This window comes from Ambystoma mexicanum, chromosome 5p (assembly GCF_040938575.1).
Source record: "Ambystoma mexicanum isolate Mex_15411 chromosome 5p, UKY_AmexF1_1, whole genome shotgun sequence".
Classification (NCBI taxonomy): Eukaryota; Metazoa; Chordata; class Amphibia; order Caudata; family Ambystomatidae; genus Ambystoma; species Ambystoma mexicanum.
In genome coordinates this window covers 715,804,449-715,821,082 of record NC_090930.1, presented here as the reverse complement: position 1 = coordinate 715,821,082, position 16,634 = coordinate 715,804,449, and the positions used below count along the sequence as shown (strand labels likewise).

The 16,634-nt window shown below is 54.6% G+C and overlaps 17 non-coding genes across 17 annotated transcripts; 7 read left to right on the top strand and 10 right to left on the bottom strand.

Moving 5' to 3' along the window:
* Window positions 1-792: 792 nt before the first annotated feature.
* On the bottom strand, window positions 793-864 carry TRNAE-CUC (transfer RNA glutamic acid (anticodon CUC)). The gene has a single exon. It is a non-coding gene; the product is annotated as a tRNA-Glu (tRNA).
* A 1,281-nt stretch (window positions 865-2,145) lies between these two features.
* Window positions 2,146-2,228, top strand: TRNAL-UAA (transfer RNA leucine (anticodon UAA)). Its single transcript has one exon. It is a non-coding gene; the product is annotated as a tRNA-Leu (tRNA).
* A 915-nt stretch (window positions 2,229-3,143) lies between these two features.
* Window positions 3,144-3,215, bottom strand: TRNAE-CUC (transfer RNA glutamic acid (anticodon CUC)). Its single transcript has one exon. It is a non-coding gene; the product is annotated as a tRNA-Glu (tRNA).
* A 1,297-nt stretch (window positions 3,216-4,512) lies between these two features.
* On the top strand, window positions 4,513-4,595 carry TRNAL-UAA (transfer RNA leucine (anticodon UAA)). Its single transcript has one exon. It is a non-coding gene; the product is annotated as a tRNA-Leu (tRNA).
* A 1,305-nt stretch (window positions 4,596-5,900) lies between these two features.
* Window positions 5,901-5,972, bottom strand: TRNAE-CUC (transfer RNA glutamic acid (anticodon CUC)). The gene has a single exon. It is a non-coding gene; the product is annotated as a tRNA-Glu (tRNA).
* Window positions 5,973-6,866: 894 nt separating this feature from the next.
* On the top strand, window positions 6,867-6,949 carry TRNAL-UAA (transfer RNA leucine (anticodon UAA)). Its single transcript has one exon. It is a non-coding gene; the product is annotated as a tRNA-Leu (tRNA).
* A 904-nt stretch (window positions 6,950-7,853) lies between these two features.
* On the bottom strand, window positions 7,854-7,925 carry TRNAE-CUC (transfer RNA glutamic acid (anticodon CUC)). The gene has a single exon. It is a non-coding gene; the product is annotated as a tRNA-Glu (tRNA).
* Window positions 7,926-8,265: 340 nt separating this feature from the next.
* Window positions 8,266-8,337, bottom strand: TRNAE-CUC (transfer RNA glutamic acid (anticodon CUC)). The gene has a single exon. It is a non-coding gene; the product is annotated as a tRNA-Glu (tRNA).
* Window positions 8,338-9,227: 890 nt separating this feature from the next.
* On the top strand, window positions 9,228-9,310 carry TRNAL-UAA (transfer RNA leucine (anticodon UAA)). The gene has a single exon. It is a non-coding gene; the product is annotated as a tRNA-Leu (tRNA).
* Window positions 9,311-10,225: 915 nt separating this feature from the next.
* On the bottom strand, window positions 10,226-10,297 carry TRNAE-CUC (transfer RNA glutamic acid (anticodon CUC)). Its single transcript has one exon. It is a non-coding gene; the product is annotated as a tRNA-Glu (tRNA).
* Window positions 10,298-10,637: 340 nt separating this feature from the next.
* On the bottom strand, window positions 10,638-10,709 carry TRNAE-CUC (transfer RNA glutamic acid (anticodon CUC)). The gene has a single exon. It is a non-coding gene; the product is annotated as a tRNA-Glu (tRNA).
* An 894-nt stretch (window positions 10,710-11,603) lies between these two features.
* On the top strand, window positions 11,604-11,686 carry TRNAL-UAA (transfer RNA leucine (anticodon UAA)). Its single transcript has one exon. It is a non-coding gene; the product is annotated as a tRNA-Leu (tRNA).
* Window positions 11,687-12,590: 904 nt separating this feature from the next.
* Window positions 12,591-12,662, bottom strand: TRNAE-CUC (transfer RNA glutamic acid (anticodon CUC)). The gene has a single exon. It is a non-coding gene; the product is annotated as a tRNA-Glu (tRNA).
* Window positions 12,663-13,949: 1,287 nt separating this feature from the next.
* Window positions 13,950-14,032, top strand: TRNAL-UAA (transfer RNA leucine (anticodon UAA)). The gene has a single exon. It is a non-coding gene; the product is annotated as a tRNA-Leu (tRNA).
* A 903-nt stretch (window positions 14,033-14,935) lies between these two features.
* TRNAE-CUC (transfer RNA glutamic acid (anticodon CUC)) lies at window positions 14,936-15,007 on the bottom strand. Its single transcript has one exon. It is a non-coding gene; the product is annotated as a tRNA-Glu (tRNA).
* Window positions 15,008-15,347: 340 nt separating this feature from the next.
* TRNAE-CUC (transfer RNA glutamic acid (anticodon CUC)) lies at window positions 15,348-15,419 on the bottom strand. Its single transcript has one exon. It is a non-coding gene; the product is annotated as a tRNA-Glu (tRNA).
* Window positions 15,420-16,314: 895 nt separating this feature from the next.
* Window positions 16,315-16,397, top strand: TRNAL-UAA (transfer RNA leucine (anticodon UAA)). Its single transcript has one exon. It is a non-coding gene; the product is annotated as a tRNA-Leu (tRNA).
* The last annotated feature ends 237 nt before the right edge of the window (window positions 16,398-16,634 follow it).

Genomic DNA, 16,634 nt, shown 5'->3' with positions numbered 1-16,634 from the left:
AGAGCAACAAGGAATCGTTGCCCGTAGACTCTTTTCCTGGAAAACCTTTGCATTTTTGTACCATGTCCCTCGCATCCCAAGCTTAAGCCGCCAAAGTTGGCAGAGCTTGTGCAACCCCGCCAACAGCCCTACCACCCCAAAAGAAAATTGGGCAGGGATTCCCGCCTCCGCTTCCGAAACGGGCTTCCAAACGGGCGATGCCCTGACGGGTCAGCCAGTCACCGTCTAGGCCCGGTACACCCCTGTGAATAATAGAGCGTCCAACCTCAAATCAGGCTACAGGGCCCTTCAGCCCATAGAAGGAGAACCTGTCAACAAACGGGGCGAGGGCAATGCTCGGGCCCCTTGCGAAGCCTTTGCCAAGCTCCAAAGGCTGCACTTTCCCAGCAGACCACAGCTCTGTATGCAAATCAAGCAGCTACGACCCCTCCCTCCCCTGCTTTTCTCCTCCAAACCGGTACGCAACCATTTCTGCAGCCCTCTGCCCCAGGGTCCCGGGCAAGGTCTTGGTCTGATGAGGCTAGGGATGGTGGGCGAGCTCGGCTTTGGCAGGGCGACAGGACTAATATTTTCTCTACAGCTTTGGAAGAAAGAAAGCTTCCTTTTTGGGGCACAGGCCCACTTCTAGCGGCGACAGCTTCCGGTAAGGGACCATGCTGAAAAGATGCTTGGAGTTACCGCCAGGGGAGCCACGCCGCTATTGCCTGTGAGTGAAGCTACATTTGAAAGAAATATTTTTTGAGACGCAGTTGTTTGAATTTCTGTAAAAATGTCATTCAGTAAAAGCCTCTCTTCCCTGACCGGGAATCGAACCCGGGCCGCGGCGGTGAGAGCGCCGAATCCTAACCACTAGACCACCAGGGAGACCGCTGGACAGCTCGGGAAGGCCGGGCAGTGGTGTCCGAGTGCACAATGCCTGCAGGTGCCTCAAAGGCCAGTCCATTGGGGGACTGGGAAGAGAGGGGGAGGGCCGAGCAGATAGGTTCTCTCCAGCGGTGAAAAAGGAAGCTGCCTTTTTTGCGTCAAGGGCAGTCTTTCCGCAGCGACAGGAGAATGAATGGGACTCTGCCATAAACACGTTTTGCGTCGCGCTGAGGGCACTTCCTCCATTTTGTGCACGCAAATCTGCATCTGGGAGCAAGATTTCCGGTCGCCAGTTAACTGCATTGCTGTAAATAAAAATGTCAGTTGTTAAAAAACCCGGGCCGCGGCGGTGAGAGCGCCGAATCCTAACCACTAGACCACCAGGGACGGTGGGTGCACCCCGTTGCGTGTCGCTCAGATGGTGGCGTCCGAGTCCAAAGGCTGAGGGCCTCTGCTACAATGGGCACCAGTGCCTGCAGGTCTTCGGGGGCCGTTTCTGCTAATAAATAAATAAATAAAGAAATAAAGAAAGAAAGAAAGAAAGAAAACAAAAACACTTGTGATGGTCTGCGAAAAGGGGAGCTTAGAGATTGAAGACAGCATCACTTTGGGAACGTTTGCGCTTTCACTTCCAAGCGCTGATATTCCTGTCTTGCTCTCCTGAAAGGACAGCCTTCCTCGCTATGAGCTTTTGTGGGTCAGTGCTGAAGCTCCCCCTAGAGGCTGCCGCTGAAGATGCACACTCACAACTAACCCTCCTTAGGAGAACTGCTTCGTGGGAGAGCACGTTTATTAAAAGGCGGCAGGCCATGATTGCCTGCGAGACACAGCAGGGTTACCATGCAGAGTTCAAAGGGGGCTTTGCTTGTACAGCAAGTGCCGGAGGGCAAGAAGGGATGACATAGGAGCTGCCCTTTTTTCGGGCTCGCACACCAAGGCCTGCACCAGCCTTCGAGGCTCAGCCTGCCTCTGGACTGCCCTAGACCACCTTTACTCAAAGCACACACTCTGGTCGGGGACTCGAAGCCAGGCCCGTGGCAGTGAAAGCACCAAATCCTCCCCACTAGGCCACCGGGGAAACGACTGCAGCACCCGGGAGGTTTCCGCAACCGTACTTGCAGTCAGCTGGAGGCTATTGTAATGCTGTTAAGCGAGAGACGTTTGCCGCTCGCAAGCCAATTCCATCCAACCTCCTGCAGGGGGCACTCTGGGCTGGTTTTCCACTTGTTCGCCTGCTGCTGAAACAGCAAAGATTCAATTCGAAGCCCTTTGCAGCAGCTCACCAGGATGGCCGAGTGGTTAAGGCGTTGGACTTAAGATCCAATGGACAAGTGTCCGCGTGGGTTCGAGCCCCACTCCTGGTACAGGTTTTTACTCTTCTTACCTAAATGCGGCAGCAGCTTCGCACAAGCCCTTTCCTGCTGTCTGTAGGCAGTGCCCCTACCTCAAAGCCCTGAGGCTTGAGTTCACCTGAAAAGAGCAACAAGGAATCGTTGCCCGTAGACTCTTTTCCTGGAAAACCTTTGCATTTTTGTACCATGTCCCTCGCATCCCAAGCTTAAGCCGCCAAAGTTGGCAGAGCTTGTGCAACCCCGCCAACAGCCCTACCACCCCAAAAGAAAATTGGGCAGGGATTCCCGCCTCCGCTTCCTCACGGCTTCCGAAACGGGCTTCCAAACGGGCGATGCCCTGACGGGTCAGCCAGTCACCGTCTAGGCCCGGTACACCCCTGTGAATAATAGAGCGTCCAACCTCAAATCAGGCTAGAGGGCCCTTCAGCCCATAGAAGGAGAACCTGTCAACAAACGGGGCGAGGGCAATGCTCGGGCCCCTTGCGAAGCCTTTGCCAAGCTCCAAAGGCTGCACTTTCCCAGCAGACCACAGCTCTGTATGCAAATCAAGCAGCTACGACCCCTCCCTCCCCTGCTTTTCTCCTCCAAACCGGTACGCAACCATTTCTGCAGCCCTCTGCCCCAGGGTCCCGGGCAAGGTCTTGGTCTGATGAGGCTAGGGATGGTGGGCGAGCTCGGCTTTGGCAGGGCGACAGGACTAATATTTTCTCTACAGCTTTGGAAGAAAGAAAGCTTCCTTTTTGGGGCACAGGCCCACTTCTAGCGGCGACAGCTTCCGGTAAGGGACCATGCTGAAAAGATGCTTGGAGTTACCGCCAGGGGAGCCACGCCGCTATTGCCTGTGAGTGAAGCTACATTTGAAAGAAATATTTTTTGAGACGCAGTTGTTTGAATTTCTGTAAAAATGTCATTCAGTAAAAGCCTCTCTTCCCTGACCGGGAATCGAACCCGGGCCGCGGCGGTGAGAGCGCCGAATCCTAACCACTAGACCACCAGGGAGACCGCTGGACAGCTCGGGAAGGCCGGGCAGTGGTGTCCGAGTGCACAATGCCTGCAGGTGCCTCAAAGGCCAGTCCATTGGGGGACTGGGAAGAGAGGGGGAGGGCCGAGCAGATAGGTTCTCTCCAGCGGTGAAAAAGGAAGCTGCCTTTTTTGCGTCAAGGGCAGTCTTTCCGCAGCGACAGGAGAATGAATGGGACTCTGCCATAAACACGTTTTGCGTCGCGCTGAGGGCACTTCCTCCATTTTGTGCACGCAAATCTGCATCTGGGAGCAAGATTTCCGGTCGCCAGTTAACTGCATTGCTGTAAATAAAAATGTCAGTTGTTAAAAGAGCTCCTTCCCTGACCGGGAATCGAACCCGGGCCGCGGCGGTGAGCGAATCCTAACCACTAGACCACCAGGGACGGTGGGTGCACCCCGTTGCGTGTCGCTCAGATGGTGGCGTCCGAGTCCAAAGGCTGAGGGCCTCTGCTACAATGGGCACCAGTGCCTGCAGGTCTTCGGGGGCCGTTTCTGCTAATAAATAAAGAAATAAAGAAAGAAAGAAAGAAAGAACGAAAACAAAAACACTTGTGATGGTCTGCGAAAAGGGGAGCTTAGAGATTGAAGACAGCATCACTTTGGGAACGTTTGCGCTTTCACTTCCAAGCGCTGATATTCCTGTCTTGCTCTCCTGAAAGGACAGCCTTCCTCGCTATGAGCTTTTGTGGGTCAGTGCTGAAGCTCCCCCTAGAGGCTGCCGCTGAAGATGCACGCTCACAACTAACCCTCCTTAGGAGAACTGCTTCGTGGGAGAGCACGTTTATTAAAAGGCGGCAGGCCATGATTGCCTGCGAGACACAGCAGGGTTACCATGCAGAGTTCAAAGGGGGCTTTGCTTGTACAGCAAGTGCCGGAGGGCAAGAAGGGATGACATAGGAGCTGCCCTTTTTTCGGGCTCGCACACCAAGGCCTGCACCAGCCTTCGAGGCTCAGCCTGCCTCTGGACTGCCCTAGACCACCTTTACTCAAAGCACACACTCTGGTCGGGGACTCGAAGCCAGGCCCGTGGCAGTGAAAGCACCAAATCCTCCCCACTAGGCCACCGGGGAAACGACTGCAGCACCCGGGAGGTTTCCGCAACCGTACTTGCAGTCAGCTGGAGGCTATTGTAATGCTGTTAAGCGAGAGACGTTTGCCGCTCGCAAGCCAATTCCATCCAACCTCCTGCAGGGGGCACTCTGGGCTGGTTTTCCACTTGTTCGCCTGCTGCTGAAACAGCAAAGATTCAATTCGAAGCCCTTTGCAGCAGCTCACCAGGATGGCCGAGTGGTTAAGGCGTTGGACTTAAGATCCAATGGACAAGTGTCCGCGTGGGTTCGAGCCCCACTCCTGGTACAGGTTTTTACTCTTCTTACCTAAATGCGGCAGCAGCTTCGCACAAGCCCTTTCCTGCTGTCTGTAGGCAGTGCCCCTACCTCAAAGCCCTGAGGCTTGAGTTCACCTGAAAAGAGCAACAAGGAATCGTTGCCCGTAGACTCTTTTCCTGGAAAACCTTTGCATTTTTGTACCATGTCCCTCGCATCCCAAGCTTAAGCCGCCAAAGTTGGCAGAGCTTGTGCAACCCCGCCAACAGCCCTACCACCCCAAAAGAAAATTGGGCAGGGATTCCCGCCTCCGCTTCCTCACGGCTTCCGAAACGGGCTTCCAAACGGGCGATGCCCTGACGGGTCAGCCAGTCACCGTCTAGGCCCGGTACACCCCTGTGAATAATAGAGCGTCCAACCTCAAATCAGGCTACAGGGCCCTTCAGCCCATAGAAGGAGAACCTGTCAACAAACGGGGCGAGGGCAATGCTCGGGCCCCTTGCGAAGCCTTTGCCAAGCTCCAAAGGCTGCACTTTCCCAGCAGACCACAGCTCTGTATGCAAATCAAGCAGCTACGACCCCTCCCTCCCCTGCTTTTCTCCTCCAAACCGGTACGCAACCATTTCTGCAGCCCTCTGCCCCAGGGTCCCGGGCAAGGTCTTGGTCTGATGAGGCTAGGGATGGTGGGCGAGCTCGGCTTTGGCAGGGCGACAGGACTAATATTTTCTCTACAGCTTTGGAAGAAAGAAAGCTTCCTTTTTGGGGCACAGGCCCACTTCTAGCGGCGACAGCTTCCGGTAAGGGACCATGCTGAAAAGATGCTTGGAGTTACCGCCAGGGGAGCCACGCCGCTATTGCCTGTGAGTGAAGCTACATTTGAAAGAAATATTTTTTGAGATGCAGTTGTTTGAATTTCTGTAAAAATGTCATTCAGTAAAAGCCTCTCTTCCCTGACCGGGAATCGAACCCGGGCCGCGGCCACTAGACCACCAGGGAGACCGCTGGACAGCTCGGGAAGGCCGGGCAGTGGTGTCCGAGTGCACAATGCCTGCAGGTGCCTCAAAGGCCAGTCCATTGGGGGACTGGGAAGAGAGGGGGAGGGCCGAGCAGATAGGTTCTCTCCAGCGGTGAAAAAGGAAGCTGCCTTTTTTGCGTCAAGGGCAGTCTTTCCGCAGCGACAGGAGAATGAATGGGACTCTGCCATAAACACGTTTTGCGTCGCGCTGAGGGCACTTCCTCCATTTTGTGCACGCAAATCTGCATCTGGGAGCAAGATTTCCGGTCGCCAGTTAACTGCATTGCTGTAAATAAAAATGTCAGTTGTTAAAAGAGCTCCTTCCCTGACCGGGAATCGAACCCGGGCCGCGGCGGTGAGAGCGCCGAATCCTAACCACTAGACCACCAGGGACGGTGGGTGCACCCTGTTGCGTGTCGCTCAGATGGTGGCGTCCGAGTCCAAAGGCTGAGGGCCTCTGCTACAATGGGCACCAGTGCCTGCAGGTCTTCGGGGGCCGTTTCTGCTAATAAATAAAGAAATAAAGAAAGAAAGAAAGAAAGAAAGAAAGAAAACAAAAACACTTGTGATGGTCTGCGAAAAGGGGAGCTTAGAGATTGAAGACAGCATCACTTTGGGAACGTTTGCGCTTTCACTTCCAAGCGCTGATATTCCTGTCTTGCTCTCCTGAAAGGACAGCCTTCCTCGCTATGAGCTTTTGTGGGTCAGTGCTGAAGCTCCCCCTAGAGGCTGCCGCTGAAGATGCACACTCACAACTAACCCTCCTTAGGAGAACTGCTTCGTGGGAGAGCACGTTTATTAAAAGGCGGCAGGCCATGATTGCCTGCGAGACACAGCAGGGTTACCATGCAGAGTTCAAAGGGGGCTTTGCTTGTACAGCAAGTGCCGGAGGGCAAGAAGGGATGACATAGGAGCTGCCCTTTTTTCGGGCTCGCACACCAAGGCCTGCACCAGCCTTCGAGGCTCAGCCTGCCTCTGGACTGCCCTAGACCACCTTTACTCAAAGCACACACTCTGGTCGGGGACTCGAAGCCAGGCCCGTGGCAGTGAAAGCACCAAATCCTCACCACTAGGCCACCGGGGAAACGACTGCAGCACCCGGGAGGTTTCCGCAACCGTACTTGCAGTCAGCTGGAGGCTATTGTAATGCTGTTAAGTGAGAGACGTTTGCCGCTCGCAAGCCAATTCCATCCAACCTCCTGCAGGGGGCACTCTGGGCTGGTTTTCCACTTGTTCGCCTGCTGCTGAAACAGCAAAGATTCAATTCGAAGCCCTTTGCAGCAGCTCACCAGGATGGCCGAGTGGTTAAGGCGTTGGACTTAAGATCCAATGGACAAGTGTCCGCGTGGGTTCGAGCCCCACTCCTGGTACAGGTTTTTACTCTTCTTACCTAAATGCGGCAGCAGCTTCGCACAAGCCCTTTCCTGCTGTCTGTAGGCAGTGCCCCTACCTCAAAGCCCTGAGGCTTGAGTTCACCTGAAAAGAGCAACAAGGAATCGTTGCCCGTAGACTCTTTTCCTGGAAAACCTTTGCATTTTTGTACCATGTCCCTCGCATCCCAAGCTTAAGCCGCCAAAGTTGGCAGAGCTTGTGCAACCCCGCCAACAGCCCTACCACCCCAAAAGAAAATTGGGCAGGGATTCCCGCCTCCGCTTCCGAAACGGGCTTCCAAACGGGCGATGCCCTGACGGGTCAGCCAGTCACCGTCTAGGCCCGGTACACCCCTGTGAATAATAGAGCGTCCAACCTCAAATCAGGCTACAGGGCCCTTCAGCCCATAGAAGGAGAACCTGTCAACAAACGGGGCGAGGGCAATGCTCGGGCCCCTTGCGAAGCCTTTGCCAAGCTCCAAAGGCTGCACTTTCCCAGCAGACCACAGCTCTGTATGCAAATCAAGCAGCTACGACCCCTCCCTCCCCTGCTTTTCTCCTCCAAACCGGTACGCAACCATTTCTGCAGCCCTCTGCCCCAGGGTCCCGGGCAAGGTCTTGGTCTGATGAGGCTAGGGATGGTGGGCGAGCTCGGCTTTGGCAGGGCGACAGGACTAATATTTTCTCTACAGCTTTGGAAGAAAGAAAGCTTCCTTTTTGGGGCACAGGCCCACTTCTAGCGGCGACAGCTTCCGGTAAGGGACCATGCTGAAAAGATGCTTGGAGTTACCGCCAGGGGAGCCACGCCGCTATTGCCTGTGAGTGAAGCTACATTTGAAAGAAATATTTTTTGAGACGCAGTTGTTTGAATTTCTGTAAAAATGTCATTCAGTAAAAGCCTCTCTTCCCTGACCGGGAATCGAACCCGGGCCGCGGAGGTGAGAGCGCCGAATCCTAACCACTAGACCACCAGGGAGACCGCTGGACAACTCGGGAAGGCCGGGCAGTGGTGTCCGAGTGCACAATGCCTGCAGGTGCCTCAAAGGCCAGTCCATTGGGGGACTGGGAAGAGAGGGGGAGGGCCGAGCAGATAGGTTCTCTCCAGCGGTGAAAAAGGAAGCTGCCTTTTTTGCGTCAAGGGCAGTCTTTCCGCAGCGACAGGAGAATGAATGGGACTCTGCCATAAACACGTTTTGCGTCGCGCTGAGGGCACTTCCTCCATTTTGTGCACGCAAATCTGCATCTGGGAGCAAGATTTCCGGTCGCCAGTTAACTGCATTGCTGTAAATAAAAATGTCAGTTGTTAAAAGAGCTCCTTCCCTGACCGGGAATCGAACCCGGGCCGCGGCGGTGAGAGCGCTGAATCCTAACCACTAGACCACCAGGGACGGTGGGTGCACCCCGTTGCGTGTCGCTCAGATGGTGGCGTCCGAGTCCAAAGGCTGAGGGCCTCTGCTACAATGGGCACCAGTGCCTGCAGGTCTTCGGGGGCCGTTTCTGCTAATAAATAAATAAATAAAGAAAGAAAGAAAGAAAGAAAGAAAACAAAAACACTTGTGATGGTCTGCGAAAAGGGGAGCTTAGAGATTGAAGACAGCATCACTTTGGGAACGTTTGCGCTTTCACTTCCAAGCGCTGATATTCCTGTCTTGCTCTCCTGAAAGGACAGCCTTCCTCGCTATGAGCTTTTGTGGGTCAGTGCTGAAGCTCCCCCTAGAGGCTGCCGCTGAAGATGCACACTCACAACTAACCCTCCTTAGGAGAACTGCTTCGTGGGAGAGCACGTTTATTAAAAGGCGGCAGGCCATGATTGCCTGCGAGACACAGCAGGGTTACCATGCAGAGTTCAAAGGGGGCTTTGCTTGTACAGCAAGTGCCGGAGGGCAAGAAGGGATGACATAGGAGCTGCCCTTTTTTCGGGCTCGCACACCAAGGCCTGCACCAGCCTTCGAGGCTCAGCCTGCCTCTGGACTGCCCTAGACCACCTTTACTCAAAGCACACACTCTGGTCGGGGACTCGAAGCCAGGCCCGTGGCAGTGAAAGCACCAAATCCTCACCACTAGGCCACCGGGGAAACGACTGCAGCACCCGGGAGGTTTCCGCAACCGTACTTGCAGTCAGCTGGAGGCTATTGTAATGCTGTTAAGCGAGAGACGTTTGCCGCTCGCAAGCCAATTCCATCCAACCTCCTGCAGGGGGCACTCTGGGCTGGTTTTCCACTTGTTCGCCTGCTGCTGAAACAGCAAAGATTCAATTCGAAGCCCTTTGCAGCAGCTCACCAGGATGGCCGAGTGGTTAAGGCGTTGGACTTAAGATCCAATGGACAAGTGTCCGCGTGGGTTCGAGCCCCACTCCTGGTACAGGTTTTTACTCTTCTTACCTAAATGCGGCAGCAGCTTCGCACAAGCCCTTTCCTGCTGTCTGTAGGCAGTGCCCCTACCTCAAAGCCCTGAGGCTTGAGTTCACCTGAAAAGAGCAACAAGGAATCGTTGCCCGTAGACTCTTTTCCTGGAAAACCTTTGCGTTTTTGTACCATGTCCCTCGCATCCCAAGCTTAAGCCGCCAAAGTTGGCAGAGCTTGTGCAACCCCGCCAACAGCCCTACCACCCCAAAAGAAAATTGGGCAGGGATTCCCGCCTCCGCTTCCTCACGGCTTCCGAAACGGGCTTCCAAACGGGCGATGCCCTGACGGGTCAGCCAGTCACCGTCTAGGCCCGGTACACCCCTGTGAATAATAGAGCGTCCAACCTCAAATCAGGCTACAGGGCCCTTCAGCCCATAGAAGGAGAACCTGTCAACAAACGGGGCGAGGGCAATGCTCGGGCCCCTTGCGAAGCCTTTGCCAAGCTCCAAAGGCTGCACTTTCCCAGCAGACCACAGCTCTGTATGCAAATCAAGCAGCTACGACCCCTCCCTCCCCTGCTTTTCTCCTCCAAACCGGTACGCAACCATTTCTGCAGCCCTCTGCCCCAGGGTCCCGGGCAAGGTCTTGGTCTGATGAGGCTAGGGATGGTGGGCGAGCTCGGCTTTGGCAGGGCGACAGGACTAATATTTTCTCTACAGCTTTGGAAGAAAGAAAGCTTCCTTTTTGGGGCACAGGCCCACTTCTAGCGGCGACAGCTTCCGGTAAGGGACCATGCTGAAAAGATGCTTGGAGTTACCGCCAGGGGAGCCACGCCGCTATTGCCTGTGAGTGAAGCTACATTTGAAAGAAATATTTTTTGAGACGCAGTTGTTTGAATTTCTGTAAAAATGTCATTCAGTAAAAGCCTCTCTTCCCTGACCGGGAATCGAACCCGGGCCGCGGCGATGAGAGCGCCGAATCCTAACCACTAGACCACCAGGGAGACCGCTGGACAGCTCGGGAAGGCCTGGCAGTGGTGTCCGAGTGCACAATGCCTGCAGGTGCCTCAAAGGCCAGTCCATTGGGGGACTGGGAAGAGAGGGGGAGGGCCGAGCAGATAGGTTCTCTCCAGCGGTGAAAAAGGAAGCTGCCTTTTTTGCGTCAAGGGCAGTCTTTCCGCAGCGACAGGAGAATGAATGGGACTCTGCCATAAACACGTTTTGCGTCGCGCTGAGGGCACTTCCTCCATTTTGTGCACGCAAATCTGCATCTGGGAGCAAGATTTCCGGTCGCCAGTTAACTGCATTGCTGTAAATAAAAATGTCAGTTGTTAAAAGAGCTCCTTCCCTGACCGGGAATCGAACCCGGGCCGCGGCGGTGAGAGCGCTGAATCCTAACCACTAGACCACCAGGGACGGTGGGTGCACCCCGTTGCGTGTCGCTCAGATGGTGGCGTCCGAGTCCAAAGGCTGAGGGCCTCTGCTACAATGGGCACCAGTGCCTGCAGGTCTTCGGGGGCCGTTTCTGCTAATAAATAAATAAATAAAGAAATAAAGAAAGAAAGAAAGAAAGAAAACAAAAACACTTGTGATGGTCTGCGAAAAGGGGAGCTTAGAGATTGAAGACAGCATCACTTTGGGAACGTTTGCGCTTTCACTTCCAAGCGCTGATATTCCTGTCTTGCTCTCCTGAAAGGACAGCCTTCCTCGCTATGAGCTTTTGTGGGTCAGTGCTGAAGCTCCCCCTAGAGGCTGCCGCTGAAGATGCACACTCACAACTAACCCTCCTTAGGAGAACTGCTTCGTGGGAGAGCACGTTTATTAAAAGGCGGCAGGCCATGATTGCCTGCGAGACACAGCAGGGTTACCATGCAGAGTTCAAAGGGGGCTTTGCTTGTACAGCAAGTGCCGGAGGGCAAGAAGGGATGACATAGGAGCTGCCCTTTTTTCGGGCTCGCACACCAAGGCCTGCACCAGCCTTCGAGGCTCAGCCTGCCTCTGGACTGCCCTAGACCACCTTTACTCAAAGCACACACTCTGGTCGGGGACTCGAAGCCAGGCCCGTGGCAGTGAAAGCACCAAATCCTCACCACTAGGCCACCGGGGAAACGACTGCAGCACCCGGGAGGTTTCCGCAACCGTACTTGCAGTCAGCTGGAGGCTATTGTAATGCTGTTAAGTGAGAGACGTTTGCCGCTCGCAAGCCAATTCCATCCAACCTCCTGCAGGGGGCACTCTGGGCTGGTTTTCCACTTGTTCGCCTGCTGCTGAAACAGCAAAGATTCAATTCGAAGCCCTTTGCAGCAGCTCACCAGGATGGCCGAGTGGTTAAGGCGTTGGACTTAAGATCCAATGGACAAGTGTCCGCGTGGGTTCGAGCCCCACTCCTGGTACAGGTTTTTACTCTTCTTACCTAAATGCGGCAGCAGCTTCGCACAAGCCCTTTCCTGCTGTCTGTAGGCAGTGCCCCTACCTCAAAGCCCTGAGGCTTGAGTTCACCTGAAAAGAGCAACAAGGAATCGTTGCCCGTAGACTCTTTTCCTGGAAAACCTTTGCATTTTTGTACCATGTCCCTCGCATCCCAAGCTTAAGCCGCCAAAGTTGGCAGAGCTTGTGCAACCCCGCCAACAGCCCTACCACCCCAAAAGAAAATTGGGCAGGGATTCCCGCCTCCGCTTCCGAAACGGGCTTCCAAACGGGCGATGCCCTGACGGGTCAGCCAGTCACCGTCTAGGCCCGGTACACCCCTGTGAATAATAGAGCGTCCAACCTCAAATCAGGCTACAGGGCCCTTCAGCCCATAGAAGGAGAACCTGTCAACAAACGGGGCGAGGGCAATGCTCGGGCCCCTTGCGAAGCCTTTGCCAAGCTCCAAAGGCTGCACTTTCCCAGCAGACCACAGCTCTGTATGCAAATCAAGCAGCTACGACCCCTCCCTCCCCTGCTTTTCTCCTCCAAACCGGTACGCAACCATTTCTGCAGCCCTCTGCCCCAGGGTCCCGGGCAAGGTCTTGGTCTGATGAGGCTAGGGATGGTGGGCGAGCTCGGCTTTGGCAGGGCGACAGGACTAATATTTTCTCTACAGCTTTGGAAGAAAGAAAGCTTCCTTTTTGGGGCACAGGCCCACTTCTAGCGGCGACAGCTTCCGGTAAGGGACCATGCTGAAAAGATGCTTGGAGTTACCGCCAGGGGAGCCACGCCGCTATTGCCTGTGAGTGAAGCTACATTTGAAAGAAATATTTTTTGAGACGCAGTTGTTTGAATTTCTGTAAAAATGTCATTCAGTAAAAGCCTCTCTTCCCTGACCGGGAATCGAACCCGGGCCGCGGCGGTGAGAGCGCCGAATCCTAACCACTAGACCACCAGGGAGACCGCTGGACAGCTCGGGAAGGCCGGGCAGTGGTGTCCGAGTGCACAATGCCTGCAGGTGCCTCAAAGGCCAGTCCATTGGGGGACTGGGAAGAGAGGGGGAGGGCCGAGCAGATAGGTTCTCTCCAGCGGTGAAAAAGGAAGCTGCCTTTTTTGCGTCAAGGGCAGTCTTTCCGCAGCGACAGGAGAATGAATGGGACTCTGCCATAAACACGTTTTGCGTCGCGCTGAGGGCACTTCCTCCATTTTGTGCACGCAAATCTGCATCTGGGAGCAAGATTTCCGGTCGCCAGTTAACTGCATTGCTGTAAATAAAAATGTCAGTTGTTAAAAGAGCTCCTTCCCTGACCGGGAATCGAACCCGGGCCTAACCACTAGACCACCCGGGACGGTGGGTGCACCCCGTTGCGTGTCGCTCAGATGGTGGCGTCCGAGTCCAAAGGCTGAGGGCCTCTGCTACAATGGGCACCAGTGCCTGCAGGTCTTCGGGGGCCGTTTCTGCTAATAAATAAATAAATAAAGAAATAAAGAAAGAAAGAAAGAAAGAAAGAAAACAAAAACACTTGTGATGGTCTGCGAAAAGGGGAGCTTAGAGATTGAAGACAGCATCACTTTGGGAACGTTTGCGCTTTCACTTCCAAGCGCTGATATTCCTGTCTTGCTCTCCTGAAAGGACAGCCTTCCTCGCTATGAGCTTTTGTGGGTCAGTGCTGAAGCTCCCCCTAGAGGCTGCCGCTGAAGATGCACACTCACAACTAACCCTCCTTAGGAGAACTGCTTCGTGGGAGAGCACGTTTATTAAAAGGCCGCAGGCCATGATTGCCTGCGAGACACAGCAGGGTTACCATGCAGAGTTCAAAGGGGGCTTTGCTTGTACAGCAAGTGCCGGAGGGCAAGAAGGGATGACATAGGAGCTGCCCTTTTTTCGGGCTCGCACACCAAGGCCTGCACCAGCCTTCGAGGCTCAGCCTGCCTCTGGACTGCCCTAGACCACCTTTACTCAAAGCACACACTCTGGTCGGGGACTCGAAGCCAGGCCCGTGGCAGTGAAAGCACCAAATCCTCACCACTAGGCCACCGGGGAAACGACTGCAGCACCCGGGAGGTTTCCGCAACCGTACTTGCAGTCAGCTGGAGGCTATTGTAATGCTGTTAAGCGAGAGACGTTTGCCGCTCGCAAGCCAATTCCATCCAACCTCCTGCAGGGGGCACTCTGGGCTGGTTTTCCACTTGTTCGCCTGCTGCTGAAACAGCAAAGATTCAATTCGAAGCCCTTTGCAGCAGCTCACCAGGATGGCCGAGTGGTTAAGGCGTTGGACTTAAGATCCAATGGACAAGTGTCCGCGTGGGTTCGAGCCCCACTCCTGGTACAGGTTTTTACTCTTCTTACCTAAATGCGGCAGCAGCTTCGCACAAGCCCTTTCCTGCTGTCTGTAGGCAGTGCCCCTACCTCAAAGCCCTGAGGCTTGAGTTCACCTGAAAAGAGCAACAAGGAATCGTTGCCCGTAGACTCTTTTCCTGGAAAACCTTTGCATTTTTGTACCATGTCCCTCGCATCCCAAGCTTAAGCCGCCAAAGTTGGCAGAGCTTGTGCAACCCCGCCAACAGCCCTACCACCCCAAAAGAAAATTGGGCAGGGATTCCCGCCTCCGCTTCCGAAACGGGCTTCCAAACGGGCGATGCCCTGACGGGTCAGCCAGTCACCGTCTAGGCCCGGTACACCCCTGTGAATAATAGAGCGTCCAACCTCAAATCAGGCTACAGGGCCCTTCAGCCCATAGAAGGAGAACCTGTCAACAAACGGGGCGAGGGCAATGCTCGGGCCCCTTGCGAAGCCTTTGCCAAGCTCCAAAGGCTGCACTTTCCCAGCAGACCACAGCTCTGTATGCAAATCAAGCAGCTACGACCCCTCCCTCCCCTGCTTTTCTCCTCCAAACCGGTACGCAACCATTTCTGCAGCCCTCTGCCCCAGGGTCCCGGGCAAGGTCTTGGTCTGATGAGGCTAGGGATGGTGGGCGAGCTCGGCTTTGGCAGGGCGACAGGACTAATATTTTCTCTACAGCTTTGGAAGAAAGAAAGCTTCCTTTTTGGGGCACAGGCCCACTTCTAGCGGCGACAGCTTCCGTAAGGGACCATGCTGAAAAGATGCTTGGAGTTACCGCCAGGGGAGCCACGCCGCTATTGCCTGTGAGTGAAGCTACATTTGAAAGAAATATTTTTTGAGACGCAGTTGTTTGAATTTCTGTAAAAATGTCATTCAGTAAAAGCCTCTCTTCCCTGACCGGGAATCGAACCCGGGCCGCGGCGGTGAGAGCGCCGAATCCTAACCACTAGACCACCAGGGAGACCGCTGGACAGCTCGGGAAGGCCGGGCAGTGGTGTCCGAGTGCACAATGCCTGCAGGTGCCTCAAAGGCCAGTCCATTGGGGGACTGGGAAGAGAGGGGGAGGGCCGAGCAGATAGGTTCTCTCCAGCGGTGAAAAAGGAAGCTGCCTTTTTTGCGTCAAGGGCAGTCTTTCCGCAGCGACAGGAGAATGAATGGGACTCTGCCATAAACACGTTTTGCGTCGCGCTGAGGGCACTTCCTCCATTTTGTGCACGCAAATCTGCATCTGGGAGCAAGATTTCCGGTCGCCAGTTAACTGCATTGCTGTAAATAAAAATGTCAGTTGTTAAAAGAGCTCCTTCCCTGACCGGGAATCGAACCCGGGCCGTGGCGGTGAGAGCGCCGAATCCTAACCACTAGACCACCAGGGACGGTGGGTGCACCCCGTTGCGTGTCGCTCAGATGGTGGCGTCCGAGTCCAAAGGCTGAGGGCCTCTGCTACAATGGGCACCAGTGCCTGCAGGTCTTCGGGGGCCGTTTCTGCTAATAAATAAAGAAATAAAGAAAGAAAGAAAGAAAGAAAGAAAGAAAACAAAAACACTTGTGATGGTCTGCGAAAAGGGGAGCTTAGAGATTGAAGACAGCATCACTTTGGGAACGTTTGCGCTTTCACTTCCAAGCGCTGATATTCCTGTCTTGCTCTCCTGAAAGGACAGCCTTCCTCGCTATGAGCTTTTGTGGGTCAGTGCTGAAGCTCCCCCTAGAGGCTGCCGCTGAAGATGCACACTCACAACTAACCCTCCTTAGGAGAACTGCTTCGTGGGAGAGCACGTTTATTAAAAGGCGGCAGGCCATGATTGCCTGCGAGACACAGCAGGGTTACCATGCAGAGTTCAAAGGGGGCTTTGCTTGTACAGCAAGTGCCGGAGGGCAAGAAGGGATGACATAGGAGCTGCCCTTTTTTTCGGGCTCGCACACCAAGGCCTGCACCAGCCTTCGAGGCTCAGCCTGCCTCTGGACTGCCCTAGACCACCTTTACTCAAAGCACACACTCTGGTCGGGGACTCGAAGCCAGGCCCGTGGCAGTGAAAGCACCAAATCCTCACCACTAGGCCACCGGGGAAACGACTGCAGCACCCGGGAGGTTTCCGCAACCGTACTTGCAGTCAGCTGGAGGCTATTGTAATGCTGTTAAGTGAGAGACGTTTGCCGCTCGCAAGCCAATTCCATCCAACCTCCTGCAGGGGGCACTCTGGGCTGGTTTTCCACTTGTTCGCCTGCTGCTGAAACAGCAAAGATTCAATTCGAAGCCCTTTGCAGCAGCTCACCAGGATGGCCGAGTGGTTAAGGCGTTGGACTTAAGATCCAATGGACAAGTGTCCGCGTGGGTTCGAGCCCCACTCCTGGTACAGGTTTTTACTCTTCTTACCTAAATGCGGCAGCAGCTTCGCACAAGCCCTTTCCTGCTGTCTGTAGGCAGTGCCCCTACCTCAAAGCCCTGAGGCTTGAGTTCACCTGAAAAGAGCAACAAGGAATCGTTGCCCGTAGACTCTTTTCCTGGAAAACCTTTGCATTTTTGTACCATGTCCCTCGCATCCCAAGCTTAAGCCGCCAAAGTTGGCAGAGCTTGTGCAACCCCGCCAACA